Here is a 14,523-nt window from a genome sequence, read left to right as displayed (position 1 = left end):
TGAGCTGGTGGATCCTAACCCTTCCCTACTGCAATTCCCTTTTATCCTTCTCCCTGAGCCCAACATCAATTATTCTTCTGGGACCTCCCCACCAAACCCTGATTCTCCCATATCCAAACCTTGCCTTGCCCGTTTCACGGCCATCATTCATCCTACACAGGAGATAATCCAAGCAGGAGGTGAAAAGAAGCAGCTCTCTCCATCCTCTTTCTCTCCTATTAAGCATACAATCAAAGCCTGAGGCTAAGGTCAAATCAGAGACGGGAATCTCCATTTTCCACACTCCAAGGCTGCTAAATATTTGGTGTTTATTCAGTCTAGTTCTGCTCTACCTAACAAGGGTTCCCAGCTGTGACTGCAAGGCAGTGTAATGACACACAAGCTTGTGTCACATGTGAAAAAATGACATGTGTCACAGCTAGCTATGCTGAGCTATGAACCAAGAGCTCTTGTGACTGACACTATCCCAAAAGCTAAAACTTGCCATTTTTCCCCAGCAGGTCCCTAAGCCCACATGAGATTACACAGCAGAATACTTGTGGCCTCCGGGTTTGTGGCCTGGAAGGTGCTGGCAGTTCCTGGGAAGAGCTGCAATTTCTTCAAGGCCAATAGGAGAGAAAAATATGAGGAGGACGGAGCCTGGCATGGGGGAAGCCATCGGCAATGTGCCTGCAGCCTGCATCCGGGCAGTGCTGCACAAGCGCGCGTCCAGCCCATCCAGCCGGGCTGTCATCCCGTCGGGTTGAAGTCAGACTTGGGGGCTGCTGGTCTCCAGCTCCACCCATCAGGAGACCTATGCCAGTGGGCCTGACCCTAAACTGGCTCCTCCAAGGAGGTGTTGAAGGCAGCTCGCTCTCGCCCTGGTGACGATGCTGCAGGGAAGAGCTACGAGGCTCCCAGGCGGCTGGATGAGGCCCATCCCTCCCCGCAGGAGAAGCCGATCCCGCACCGAGGACTGCAGACAGCATCACCACCCGCAGCAAAGACACCGAACGATCACGCTGCACTGAAAAGCTATAGCCCGGTTTGGGGCATTGCAACGGCAGAACAGAATTCGTGGCCCCTTGCAGAGGCCTGCATTCAAAGTAAACGATATTATTTTAGAAAACAAAATTCATTTTGCAGCCTGCGACCAACTGCAACAGGATACGAAGCAGGGGGAAAAAAAAAAAAGAAGTAAAAATGCCTTACCCCCAGGGCTATTTATTATTTATACACCCCTGTGCCTAGATAAACTACCCCTTGAAAGAGTAGGACAAAAATAATTCTGCAATGTGGAAACAAACTACCTATTTAAAGTGATTTTATGCCTGAATGGCCTCATTATAAAAACAGTCTGCATGCAATAACTTTTTACCTTCTTCTACATTATCCAATGAACTGCTTTTTGTCACTCTCACCCGTTCAGCGCTTTCATGGAGCCACCTTGGTAGAAGGCCTCGGTGGTTACCTTAGAAACGTCTTCCTTCCTGGATGTTGACCCACAGTGGTTGAGGCAGCTAAAACCCTGGAGAGGCCTTGTTTAAACAGGAAAGAGCAGACAGTTTAATGGCCAGCTTTGCAGCTCTATTCCTCCACAGTTTACAGTAGTTGGGAGCCGTAAAAATCATAACGAATGTTTCTTTATTTTACGGCCAGCTTTGTGTTGGTGTTTTCAACGAAATGCAGTGGAGGCACAAGCACAATTTGCGGCTCGCGGGCTATTGTCAGGTTTGCTTGCAAAACGCGGGTGCTCGGGAGACGGCTTCCCATGTGCAAGCGGCCCCCGTCCTTTGAAAAAAATACAGGCTCTCGAGCTTCTAGGTGTGTTCATAAGTCAGTAGCACACAGGAGGCTGTCTGAAAATCCATAAATAATGTCACCTTTCAAGTGTTTTACCATGCTTATACTTGAATGCTCTGGAATATCCATGCAAAAATAAAAGGCTAGAGTACAGATGTGCACGCGAGAATTGGGGAAAAAGCTCCTCAGGGCAGGACTTTGTTACTCTAGGCTTATCTCCAGCTCTGCTTGTGGGTAAACAACAACCGCTTGTTCTCAGGTGGCAGGTATCCACCTCGCAAGTCGGGCACTGCCACGAGCACGCACGGAGAGCTTGCTGGCGAAGTTAGCGGGGGCTCGAGGTGAGCTTTGTGCAAAGGCCCTGGTGAGACCTTGCTCCACACACCTCCTGCAAATCGGTTCCACCCACCAAGATGCCAGCGACAACCTGCCCATGTGGCAGGTCATACAGGTGGTCCAAATTTGTTGCTTCCTTGCATTTTTATTCACTATATCAGACAAGCTTACTGAGTCTGTGAGCTACACGAGGGCCTGGGAACTTGGTGCTGTCTAAATACTGATGGCATCTTCCAAGCACTGCATCTTCCAAAGATGGCATCTTCCAAACATTGCCTGTCCTCCAGGCTTTGTGGCCTTTCTGCAAAGAATGAAATAATTGGAGAGGACAGCTGAATTATCAGCACAGAGATGCTTTAGCAGTGCAGTTTGCCTTCTCTGAGCTCTCATCGCTGCCTGTGTACCAGCAGACATGGGCTTAGGAAAGCCACGGTCCCAAGAACAGCAGAAAATCCACAGCACGTTCACACTCCGGGGCAGAGCTGGCCAACTCGCCAGGCTGGCTGGTCGAAACCACGTCTCGAGGTGAAGGTGGCTTGGTTGGAGTGTCCCGAGTGACGGGGAGCACCTGCAAAAGCCACGTGGGCACGGCCGGTGACCCACGGCAGGGTAGGGTATCCGCCCGTGTACCACTTCTGTACGCCCGGATGGTGCACGTTTATGGGAGGAAGGTCTGCGTTGCGTCTCTCTCTAATGCACTTGCTTTGCTGCTAAATCCACAGGGAAATCTTCATCTCAAGGGCTGTTCCTAAGCGGACCAAAGCAACATAAATAGACACAAAAGGGAGAACTGTAATTAACAACAACAAAAATAACTTACTCAACAATCTTTCTCTCAATGTTTTGAGTAGCATTACGGAAAGCAGATTTTTTCATGCCAAACAGGAAAGAGAGCAAACAAACAACTGCAGGCATCTAATTCACAGACTTTTAGAAGTCAGAGTATCAACCAGGGACTCAAGGACAGGAACTGATGAAGCACAAATTGCCAGGGAAGCAGATGAGTTGTTCAAAGAACACAAACACATTAAACCTAAAACCTACATTTAAAGGTAAGTCCGGGGAAGAACTGGACATCTGATTCTCAGGCTGAGAATTATGAGCTGGAAGAGTCTGAAGACTCTTAATTCAGACTGTTAAAAATCTGAAAATGTTTGGAGAAGTAATTTGGGTGTTTGCGAATCTTAGATAAGATAGACAATATTAGTGAGAGTGACCACTGCTAGCCTAGATGTGACAGCTGGCGAATATATATATATTTATAAATACAGAGGCCAAACATTAGACAGCGCTGTGCTCATCAAAGGGCAGTGTTAGATATGAAAGCGTCCCACACACAACCTTTAGGGCAGAAACACTATTATTAGGTCATATCAAAAACCATAAGACTCCTGAGGAAAACTGAGTTCTGCTTATGGGTGACCTGCAATGGGCTGAGCTGTTTTCATTTCTTTCCAAACATTTCTCAGCCTCTAAAAAGCTTATATTTTCATTGACACAGTAACAGACAGGGTTTAATACCTGCAGGCAAGAGTTAAATAGCCTCTTGATGACGTGTAAATTAGCAAGTGGACAGTTGCTCCAGAGAGAAACAGCAAACAAATATTATTAGTTGTTTCAAAGAACCACAATCACAAAACTTTGTCGTTTGACTGCAGAAGTGTTCCTGCTTCTATTGAAACCAATGCTAAAGGTGATGGCTTTATTCCTGACTGAGGTAACATCTGTACCTCTGTGATTTATTGCCTTCAGGTAATAAAAATTCAGAATGTGTTTTACAGTACAGTGCTCAGTTCTCTTGCAGTACGCTAGAAAAATGCCAAAGAAGGGATTTAAATACCATTTTATATGAGCAAAGTTGCTGCTGGCTTTGCTGAAAGATCTGATTTTGTGACTGCTGTGCTCTTTTTCAGAGCAGTTGCCCCCTTCCTGAGCAAAGACCTCTAGCTAAATGGTGATGGAGGCCAGTGGCTGACACACCAGAAGGTTCTGCTGCCGTTCAGAGGGACCTCTGCAGGCTGGAGAAATGGGCTGACAGGAACCTCATGAAGTTCAGCAAGTGGAAATGCAGTCTTGCACGTGGGGAGAAATAACCCCAGGCACCAGTACAAGCCAGGGGCTGACTGGCTGGAAAGCAGTTTTGCAGAGAAGGACCTGGGGCTTCTGGTGGACAAGTTGACCATGGGCCAGCAACGTGTCCTTGTGCTCTGAGCAGGGGGGTGGACTGGGTGATCTCCAGAGGTTCCTGCCAACCCCATCCTTGCTGTGAGTCAGTCGGGACGCAGCTAAGGGAAGGATGCTTTAGTGCTTTGAGAGCTTGCACAGCTGAGCAATTCGCTGGAACCAAACTTTGTGGCCAAGATTTCAGAAAAGAAAAGAAAACATCTCCCAAATCTAAATTGAAAAAACATGTTTAGGCACCTAATTACATAGCAGGATATTCAGAAACTCTAAGTGTACATAAGAAGTCCTTAGCTTCAGTAGGGACCACAAGTAAGGTAAAGCATCATCCAGATGGAGAAAGATTATAAGAATCTTGGGATACAGATAAATTCCTGCAGTTTTATATAGACGTGCAAAACACACATGTGCAGGCATATATAACACACATACATTTCCTAAATTACAGTGACTGCTAATAAAGCCCATGCAGAACAATGAACAGCTTGGCATTAAGTGAATCATTCAATATTATTTTTCCCAGCATCTTAAAATATCACTAAGATGTACTGTGATGTGGGCAAGACTAACTTAAAGAAAAGGTTAAGTTTCTAAACCCACAGAGAGGTTCCTGATTGGAGCTTAGTCAGAAAGGCACCAGACACCGATCAAGGATGAGAAAACTATATAGGCTCCCATTCAGCAAGGCAACTGCATATGTGCCTAGCTGAAACTTTTGCATTAACTTCAGTGTGTCTTCAATAAGTACTTGAATGAATGAATGGCCTGAGCACATACAATGGGGGTTAGAGTATTCACAAATTTGAATTTAATAGAGAGTGCAGCAAAAGTTATGGAAAGACTCTGAAATCCATTTGTTTCACTGTGTGCTATTTTCTTCTCCTATTATTCCTACTCAGACACAACAGTAACGGCTCTTGGTCTGAAGGCTGTGGTTTGCTATGAATATTTAGAAGATCATGCAACGTACGTCTCGGTCCAGCCTTTGAAATAACTTGCATTTAAGTGACCCCAGCATCCTGAGTCAACTTAGTTAAGGAAATATGCACTGAGAGGTCATAAAAGAGGCCAGACCCTGTATAACTCTGCGGAGACTGATCAGTGCCTGCAGACAGCCATCGTTTGAGCTCTGGCTTCATACAAGTCCTCTGTGATCCCCACAGTGGATACCCATGTGTTATATCCATAGTGCATATAACAGACACCCTCCAAAACGGGCACTCCTTACAACAGATGGTCTCAAAGTATTTGACTTGAGGATTAAAACAAAAGACAATGAGAATATTCTGATGAACAGAAGCTTTCAAAACACAAAAGAAAGTTCAGTGATGATTACTCTCTGCAAGAACGTCCCCGTTCTGCAGGGAAGCTGTTTTGGAGCCTTATGGGGGAAAAAATGTAACTGTTAGTCTGTGTACAGTGGGAGAAAATTCATTCTTTTCAGCACGCATGTCTAAGCAGTAGCTAAAGTGTTTGACTGCTCTGTTCATGTTAATTTACCTTTCCGTTGAGACCATGATGAAAAAAAGGCTGTCCCCAAAGGCAAACTTTATTTTTCTGGGATGACATGAATTAGGGCAAATTATAATTCTATTCGCATAATTCACTTGGAATTACAATTAAAACTCTTTCGCAATCTTAATTATACCATTTGTTTCTCATTTCATTGTGTATTGTTACTGAATCAAGTTAAAAAGGAAAAGCTGCTGCTTTTATGCGAGACACCTAAGCTTGAGTATTTGTTCCTTGGCAGCTTTGACTGTATGTCCTAGACAGCTGGTCCCGACCTCGCGAGGTGCTACGTTCTCCACTCCTCTTTAGGACACAGTTATTACCTTGGAGAAGACCTGCACGTCCTGCTGAAAGCCACGAAGCACAAGCACCTTCAAGGAAGATGTTGCAAAATGAGAAGCAAAAGAGGAGGAGGGGAAAAAGAAGTCTAGAGTGAACTTCAATGAGCTTTTTAATGCTGGTGGAAGTCTCCTCATTAATCCCTCCAAATAAGCTCACGCTTCTTTGATTTCACTGAGGGGGAAAGTTGTAAGGAAAACTGAAATATATCAAAGGGACTAAGTCTTTAGTCTATGCAGCAAGAGGTAACACGAGATAAATCCTTATGGGCTTTCTCTCCGCACATTTATGCCGGTTATATCCCAAACAACTGTACTGTCGCCTGTGGAGCTGCTCCCCTTTCCAAGAGCGCAGATGGGAACCGGCTCTGGAGCCGAGCAGCTTAATCTGTGCCCTGCCAGTCACATCGGCACTACTTGGCCTCTAATCCCCCCAGACTACTTTTCTCCTTGAAGACTACTGCTTCATTGGAGTGGAAGGTGAATTTTGTAGTAACACCAAGGTTTGTTCTCATTTGTTATCTTTGCCTAGAGAATAGGACTTTTGACATAAACCTGGAAGGTAGTTCAAAGCCTTGCTGCATAAACACACATCCATTTTTTGTACTTTAGGAATAGGTAATGTAAGAGTTGAAAGGTGAAGGTTATGGCAGTTCGTGTTTATTTCACCAAGAGCCAAGAGATGGGAAACATCTGGCACTTACACACCATGTAAGTCTTAAAAACAAAGAGACCTAGACTTTAGTCCGGCTGAGCAAGCACTGGGATAAAAGCTAATGACAGGCTGCTTATTTAAAAGGATCATAATACAGAACAGCCATGTAGGGAACCAGGGAGGATTCAGGAGGGGGAAAATGAGGGTAAAATTTAGCTTTGTGTTTCCAAGTTAAGGGTCAAAGCCTGACTTCAGTTACACTCCAGTGTCAATCCGTTCCCCCAGGCCTTATACAGCATCTAGGACCCTCCAGATTTCACCCTTTCCTGCTCTCTGAGACAGCCGAGTCTCCAAAGCAGTGCTCAGAAGCGCCGCTGATGGGTTTCATGTGTGACGACGTGCAAGTCCTCAGGACTAAGGGTTTTTCCTGAAGGTGGAAGGAGAGGCGCAGAGAAGTGACTCACGGGAAGCCCCGGGGAAGCTGAATCCCGCTTCAGTGCACTCTCACCCATGTCCTTCTCGGTCACATCTGTCTGGAGGAAAAGCCCCCAAATAGCCGCGGTACCACCAGAAAGGGGGGTCCTGCAAGATAAATGGGTAGTGCAGGGAGGGCTGCTGCCAGCTGTGCTTGCAGATAAGCAGTTTGGCATGGTAACGTGAGAGGCTGATCAGCATTGCTCGGGAACGCGAAGGCGGATGTGTTGCTCGGTCACCTCTGCCTCCCCATCCTCCTGCCTTTCTCTAATGCCCTCTCCACATCCTGGCAATTACACGAGAGATTCATATCCCACCACAAATAATTCCTGTAGAAGGAGAAGCCACAATTATTTGGTCATGATGTGTTATCCATGTGTCATTTCTCAGCCAAGAGCACATATGCTGCAGCCATGCTATTTCGTTCATGTTCCCCTACCCGCTGCTTTAATTATAGTGCAACAGCCACAGAGCTAAAGATAACTCCACTTTTTACTTTTGGCAAGGTAAGTTTCCAATCCCAACCCCTGAACACTGAGAGTTAATATCTAACATATCTCCAGAGTAAGGAGGAAATATGGACTTCTAGGTGTTTAAAACTAAGCGTTGAAAATTGAGCATTCTCTGCTTTTTAGCAAATATGCAGGAAAGTTCTCTAGAATGAGCTGGTTATCCAAAAGAAAAGACCTGTCACAGGTATATATCTAAAGAGCACATATCCAGAACCTGAAGTGCCAGCATCCCGATCCAGTGACATCTGTGATAAGGAGCCATGGGGTACAGCTTTAGAAAAAGGCTCAGATTTTCCAAGAGTAGCTACGTGACTCGGGAGCAGGAGTGCTAATTGTTATTAAGGCTGTGGTTTGAGCCCAACTCCAAGATTTATGGTATCATACCAACAGTGCCATGCGCCAGATGAACAACATGCTGCTAAAGCATAGACAAATATAAATTAACAGTGCACATTTGTCAAAAAAAGCAAAAACAACCCCCCGCCCCCTTTACAGCAGTGGGTTTTCTAGCCGATCAGTATTGTATTAATTTCACGTTGGACCAGCAATCTTCTGCCTTTCCGCAGCGGGGATGCAGCTAGCACAGAAGTATAAAGCTGGTATATCATGTCCCTCGGCTAATTTGACAAAACACAATCATGTGTCCGTGCCTGATACACATTAGATTTATAGTCCTGGGTGAGCTGGTAGTGCACAGGTCTGGTATTAATAATCACAGAACCACAGCCTAAATCTATTAGCTGGAAGCAGTTATATGATTCTTAATCCTATTTTCTGTCAGAGCAGATGACTACAACCAAGGCTGAGCAGAAGTTACATGTCTTTTGCCTGGCTACGCTTGCTCTGGGTCTGAGAACTTGAACAGCTTGAGCCACTAAAGGGATTAATATTAAGACTGATGGTTTTGGGGCATCTCATGGGAATTGAACCTAGATGTCCGAGAGCCCAAAGTATGAGACTTCCTTCCTCCCACGTGAAATCGATCCCTTTATTCGAAAGATGCTTATATCATATGCAAAGAAACATCATCTACCTTTCTGAACCAACCATCCGGGGCAGGATAAAAGCTGACATGCTCAGCAGAGTTGGCAAGTGTGGTAAAAATTTGGAAGAGTGTTCACAGGAAACCTAATGAGAGATCCGTACTGCAAGAGTCCACCATAAAAACACAGCTCCCTTCCTTAGAATGATTTGCCCATACGAAATATCCAAAAGATCGTAATCATGCTGTTTCCTTGGCAATTAGATATTTTTATATACTGCATTTCTTTAATAATAGTAAAGCTTTTTTGTTTAAAAAAGCCATCTCCTTACAAACACATTATTAAATTACGGTTTATAGCTCTTGCAGTGGGGTACATTATTGTTGTTTTATTAAAGTATTTTAAAATTGGAGTTTCACCTACGTGTTGCTCATTGCCAATAGCTGGCCAGGTCCAGTAATGCTGCAAAGGTGCGATTTTCATCTCACAGAGCCGCAGAGGCCTTCTGCACGCCGGGAGGGAAGCCTGCCCCAGACCCGGGCCTGTCAGGCTGGCGTGCAACCGTTTCTCAGGGCTCCTGCTGAGAAATCAGCTCTGACTTCTATCCATAGCTCATACTGGCCCTACAGTGGTGGTGATGCCCATCCTTGGACAGGGGCACTAGTAATTTCTGCTTGGATTCCCAAGTGCAGGAGATACCACAGATCACAGAAAGCATGTCCCAGCTCTGAGTCTGACATTTAACACCCTTTATCCATGTCCCTGGTGTAATATTTCCTCTCGTTGCGAGGCAGGCAGATCCTTGGAGGAGGACTGCAGTATGCTATTCTTCTTCGTCTGTTTATTCTTACTGCATTAGTTTGTTCACTTCTTTGCAAGTGACCTTGGTTCTCGACAGCTGCTGTCCCACCAGGACTTCCTCAACGTGAAGTGCTTACCAAATTGCAACGCATAAATAAAGTTTTGCAAAAGTCAGGCTGCATAAAGCCGCAGTGAAAACACAAACTCATGTCTGTAGCCCAGCTGTGCCCAAAGGCAGGTTTGCCTGCAGGACTGCAGGCCCACTTCTCCGTGCTGTGCCCTGCAGTTACGCTGATGTAAAATAGACATCGATAAGAGGAAAATCACATCCGAGATATTGAACAGAACACTTAGGTCTTGTTCTGAGCCAACACCACATTTTCCTGCTTCCACACGCTTGCATCTGCAATTGATAACGCTGTGCTTTCGTCATTGTGCTTTCTGGTGTTAAACTGAATCGAGAGCCCAGACTCGCATCCGCGTGCGGCCGCGGAGCTGCAGCAGTGACAGCCCACCTCGCCGGGAGCTGCTCCTGCGGGAGAGCTCCCTCATCTTCTGCTCCAAGCAATTTCTGCACACGGCATTTGGCACTGGAACAGGAAATTAAGGGCTGTAGGAAAGCAACCTTTGGCCTTTAATTCACTTTTTAATAAAATCATTAAAAGAAACTTACTCCCTGCCAGACGTTATGGGAAATTGCTTTAATGATACTTTTAAGCAAAACACATTCACTCAGCTGCATGCAAGGCTTGCTCAATAGCTTCGGCTCTCTTATTTATGTGTTTGCAGTATGAAAAATGTTTTGAATTAGAAAGTCAGGCTATAATGTTTTATATGACCCTGGGCATGATAACGACTGGAGTCCAAGCTCTGTTTGTTGTATATGTCTCTAATACATAAAGAACAATTTGAAAATTTTCCTGTAAAAGACCAATTAGCTTGAACCAAAAAGCATCAGCAACAACAGAAAAGGAGAAAGCGAGTGCTGGGTTTTTGTGTCCTCCACCCGTCTCTGCTGGGAAGAAAGTGGCTGCCATTAAGTGCACAAGTGCGGAGCGCACAGCAGAGCAAACATGCAGTTTGTGGGAACAAGACGCCATCAGCTTCACAGATAAAAGCCTCGCACGGTAGCTCCTAATCAGGCTAATCTCCCACTGACCTCAGAATTTGGCATTGCGTATTTATGTAGGCTCTTGCAAAAAATTCGTGGGATTCTCGGACTGGAAAAAATGCAAATCTTGCTTTATAACTGCTAAATCCGTAACTTACCACTTGGGCGTGTATAACTCTATATAAGAAATTTTATTAATTGAGCTGAGACTGTAGAAAAGTAGATGGTCACTGAAGACATCTTAAAATTACAAAAAAGATCTATGTTCAAGCAAAGTTGTCTAGTTGCAGCGGTGAAATTTAAAAACACTGAATAACTTTTATTTAGAGCAAAATTTGTCCTCACGTACTTCAACTCTTTGTTTTCCATTGTGCAGAAAAAAGTTCATCAATAAATCTGGTAGGTAGTTTTCCACAATCCAGGTCAACTCACACAGTAGTTTTTATGCCTGTATGTTGTAAAAGTAAATTTACATCATATGTCAAACATTGCACGTGAAGACAAAAACAACACTGATTTCTACTCCTAAAAGACATATGTGCATCCATAAAATCAGCAGGCCATGTCCTGAATACAGCTGGATGATCATACTCTGACCAAATGGCTTTTTGTTGTAGGATGGAGATTCGTTCAGACCCAACAGTTTTCCATAATTGTGTCTGCTTTCAGGGAGCTTTGGGAAAATGCAGGAAAAGTTCCTGATTTCCTACCGGTCCCTGCTCCAGGCAGAGAAACCCGTGTTTTCCTGGTTCCTTGGCTGCCGAGCAGCCACGGGGTCACGCCAGGTTCCCAGAGGTTTCAGGATGCTTCCACAATGCCAAGAATCAAGCCCGAATTAGAGCTGTGATGTATGTGCTTCCACAGCAGATAGCCAGCCGGTCTGGTACAGGCCGGTCCCCAAGGGAAATGACCAAGGAGGGAACGAGCCAGCTGTGCTAATTAATCACGGGATGACTCCGCATGGCCCGTGAGATCATGAGAAAGGCAGACTGGTACGTCTGGCGAGAGGTACCGAGCAGATGCAAGGAAGCAAGGAAACCTTTGCAAAAGGCATTGCTAAGACCTCGCCTGGCATACGGTGTACAACTCTGTAAACTCTCCGGCATGGCAAATTCGGACCAGAAAAAATGCAGGAAAAGGCAACTAGAAAGCCCAGGTAGCAGACAGCCTTGCTTAGGAGAGAAGACTTACAACCTGTGGGATCCTTAGCCTACCAAGACAAAATCTGAGGAGGACACCACATCTGTCTAGAAGTATATTGCAGAAGTAAGCAGTGGAGAGGAAAAAACATTGTTAACTCTGAAGAACAGAAGTGGCACAAGAAGGACAGAGTATAATCTAGGCCATAACTGCATAAACATACAAAGAACCCCACTGACAAGCGGAAGGCCTTGCCAGCACAGTTTTAAGGCTCATGATATTTCCTCAGAAATTCCTGCAGCTTGCTGGATATAGCAGAAATCTTCTCTCAGTGGCCATCAGAAAGGAACATATATTCCCCAGGGAAGGGAAGATATATTGTTATTCCTCTTTCTAACTCCAGGAGCCCACGCTTTGGTGGCCAGAGAACACAGCAGAAAGAGGAGAGGTGGACCCAGAATGGAAAATTTGTCTGTGGTGTCACTGGGCTTTTTGTCAGTGGCAACATCCTCCTTGAGGAAAAGCTGCTTCTGGAGAACACACTGTGAGAGTATTTCCAGAATATTTTTTCAGCAGAATGACATTAGTTTATTTGGTTGGATACTTTTCTTTGGCTAGTTGTGTCCCTGCTCTTGGCTGGAGATCTCCATGGTTGAGTCAGAAAAATGGTACCACCTATTCCCACAAGAAAAGAGGCTTTTGGAGCTGCAGTCTTTATTTAAGAAAGCCCATGTGTACCTTCCTCATGGAAGGAATTTAATGGAAAATCCCTAATGAAAAATAATATATTTATGAAATGAGCTCTTTATCTAATACCTCACCAGCTTGCTAGGAAGTGACTGGGTGGAGGCAATAGGATTTCAAGCTAGATCAGGTTATTATAAACAGTCACCCTGATGAATGCTAAAGAGTATTATTGACTTTGATAGGTGTAGTCTGGTTTATACCTATGAGAAGAACCGATCCTCAGATCTGCATGTTGTACTGTTAGGAGTTACAACACAAATAGGGATATCATGAAATCACTCTATTCCTCCCTTCCAGCCAAACTGCACAGAGAAAATTATTCTAGCACAACGGTTGCTTCTGGGACTTGCCAATACTTCATTACAGGAACTAGCACATTAAGGGCAATGGATGAGGTGTCTATAAACCGTGGAGATGAGGCCACAGCAGCGTCCAAGGGAGATCTGGGACGCCAGGCCGCAGAAGCTGCTTTTGGACAGCTTGCAGCACCACAGACCTGCTCTGAAGCCTATTGACACTGAAGGACTCCCACTGCCTCTTATCAGCTTTGGCTTCCATCCTTGGCATCTGGCTCATGCCTCTTTTATAATGTCATGCATATCAGAGGCAGCCTCCCAGGGAAAATACGCCAACTCATCTCCTTGCTCAAAGAAGCCATTTAGCTACGATCGTAATCTGCGATTCCAGTGCTAGCCCCTATTTGCCTCCACAGTTAGGCTCTCCAGGGATGGAATTTTACTTCTTTGGCACAGCTTAAGCATTGTGCTATGCAGATCTATCACTCTATTTATCTCATGCATACCTATATAATAAGCATATATGTGATGAATAATAAGTACATAGGTGTTACTGGCCTCCTTTATATTGCTTTGGCACTAAAAATAGCTCTTAAAAGTGGGAATAACTCTAATTTCTGCCAGCTCTAAGCCTTCCAAGTATTGCAAGGGAGTTTTATTATAAACAGAGCATTTCTGAATAATTAATCATTCCATTATAAGACACACACACCAATTCCATATAACCCCTGTATGCATTCTTGGTTGAAAGGCGCAGATGAGAGATGGGGAAAAAAAGGGAGTCAAAAATAGGGAGTTAAGATATGGAATCCAGGCAGAAAAGTAGGGATTTTTTTTTTCTCCTTACTCACACAATTCAGAACATGCTTTCCCTATAAAATGAACGGGTAGAATATTTAGGTATACCTCTGGCGGTAACTCAGCTACATATGCAACAGGGAGGCATAACAATGGGGTGCTGGACAATGTCTTCTGCTCTCAACCACCAAACACAGGCTCAAAAAGTAAGTGCCAAGCTCTCAACGCTACGCAGTAGACGTGCAACCGGTCAGGCTGCCTGGAGGCATCTGTTGGTGCAGTCAGTCGGTTGTGTGAGTTTTAGGAAACCCAAACAGTTATAAATACATGCAATTTTTAGTTTCATCAGCTGTAACAGAATTCACTAGGGTGCTATGGTGAAGAAACTCACGCGAATCAGGAAGTTTCGTGGTTATTCGCAATTTCAATTGATATTTTACTGCTCTCCATCGTTCTTTTGGGAACATAACGAGCAGGCGTGTGGACGCACCCAGCAAGGGAAAGTGCTTGGCCACGGGGACCCAGTTCTCAGTGCGACGCACTGCTTTCTATCCACCACCCAGCTCAGCTTGCCATTCCTGCAAGTAAATCTTGTCCTGCCTGAACTGAATCGTTCGTTAACACAAGGAAATGGAGTTATGGGATGTTCTCTGTACGGCAACATAAGACATAAAATGACCCTGAGTTTTTAAACATAAGCCATTTAAACATGGCTTTGGGGAACCCATACGGATGCGCTGTTTTTGCGAGGCTAATCTGACATCCAGATCATCTTAAGAATGACAGCTAAATCTTGCTTTTTCCAGTTGTCTCATCTATTTTCTTCTGTGCCATTTGAAGTCTCTCAAATCCAGCCA

The 14,523-nt window shown here is 44.8% G+C and overlaps 1 long non-coding RNA gene across 4 annotated transcripts in view; it reads right to left on the bottom strand.

Annotated features, from left to right (window-relative positions):
- Positions 1–14,523, bottom strand: part of LOC112986472 (uncharacterized) — a 371,351-nt gene that overhangs the window by 20,201 nt on the left and 336,627 nt on the right. For 3 of the 4 annotated variants that reach the window (XR_010390269.1, XR_010390268.1, XR_010390271.1), the window contains one exon: positions 1,358–2,866. This is a non-coding gene — a long non-coding RNA (uncharacterized LOC112986472). The remainder of the gene's footprint in view (positions 1–1,357; positions 2,867–14,523) is intronic. The other variant, XR_010390270.1, reaches the window with a different exon arrangement.

This window comes from Dromaius novaehollandiae, chromosome 8 (genome assembly GCF_036370855.1).
Source record: "Dromaius novaehollandiae isolate bDroNov1 chromosome 8, bDroNov1.hap1, whole genome shotgun sequence".
Lineage (NCBI taxonomy): Eukaryota > Metazoa > Chordata > Aves > Casuariiformes > Dromaiidae > Dromaius > Dromaius novaehollandiae.
The sequence above is the reverse complement of the archived record's forward strand: the minus strand, read 5'-3'. Positions and strand labels throughout refer to the sequence as shown.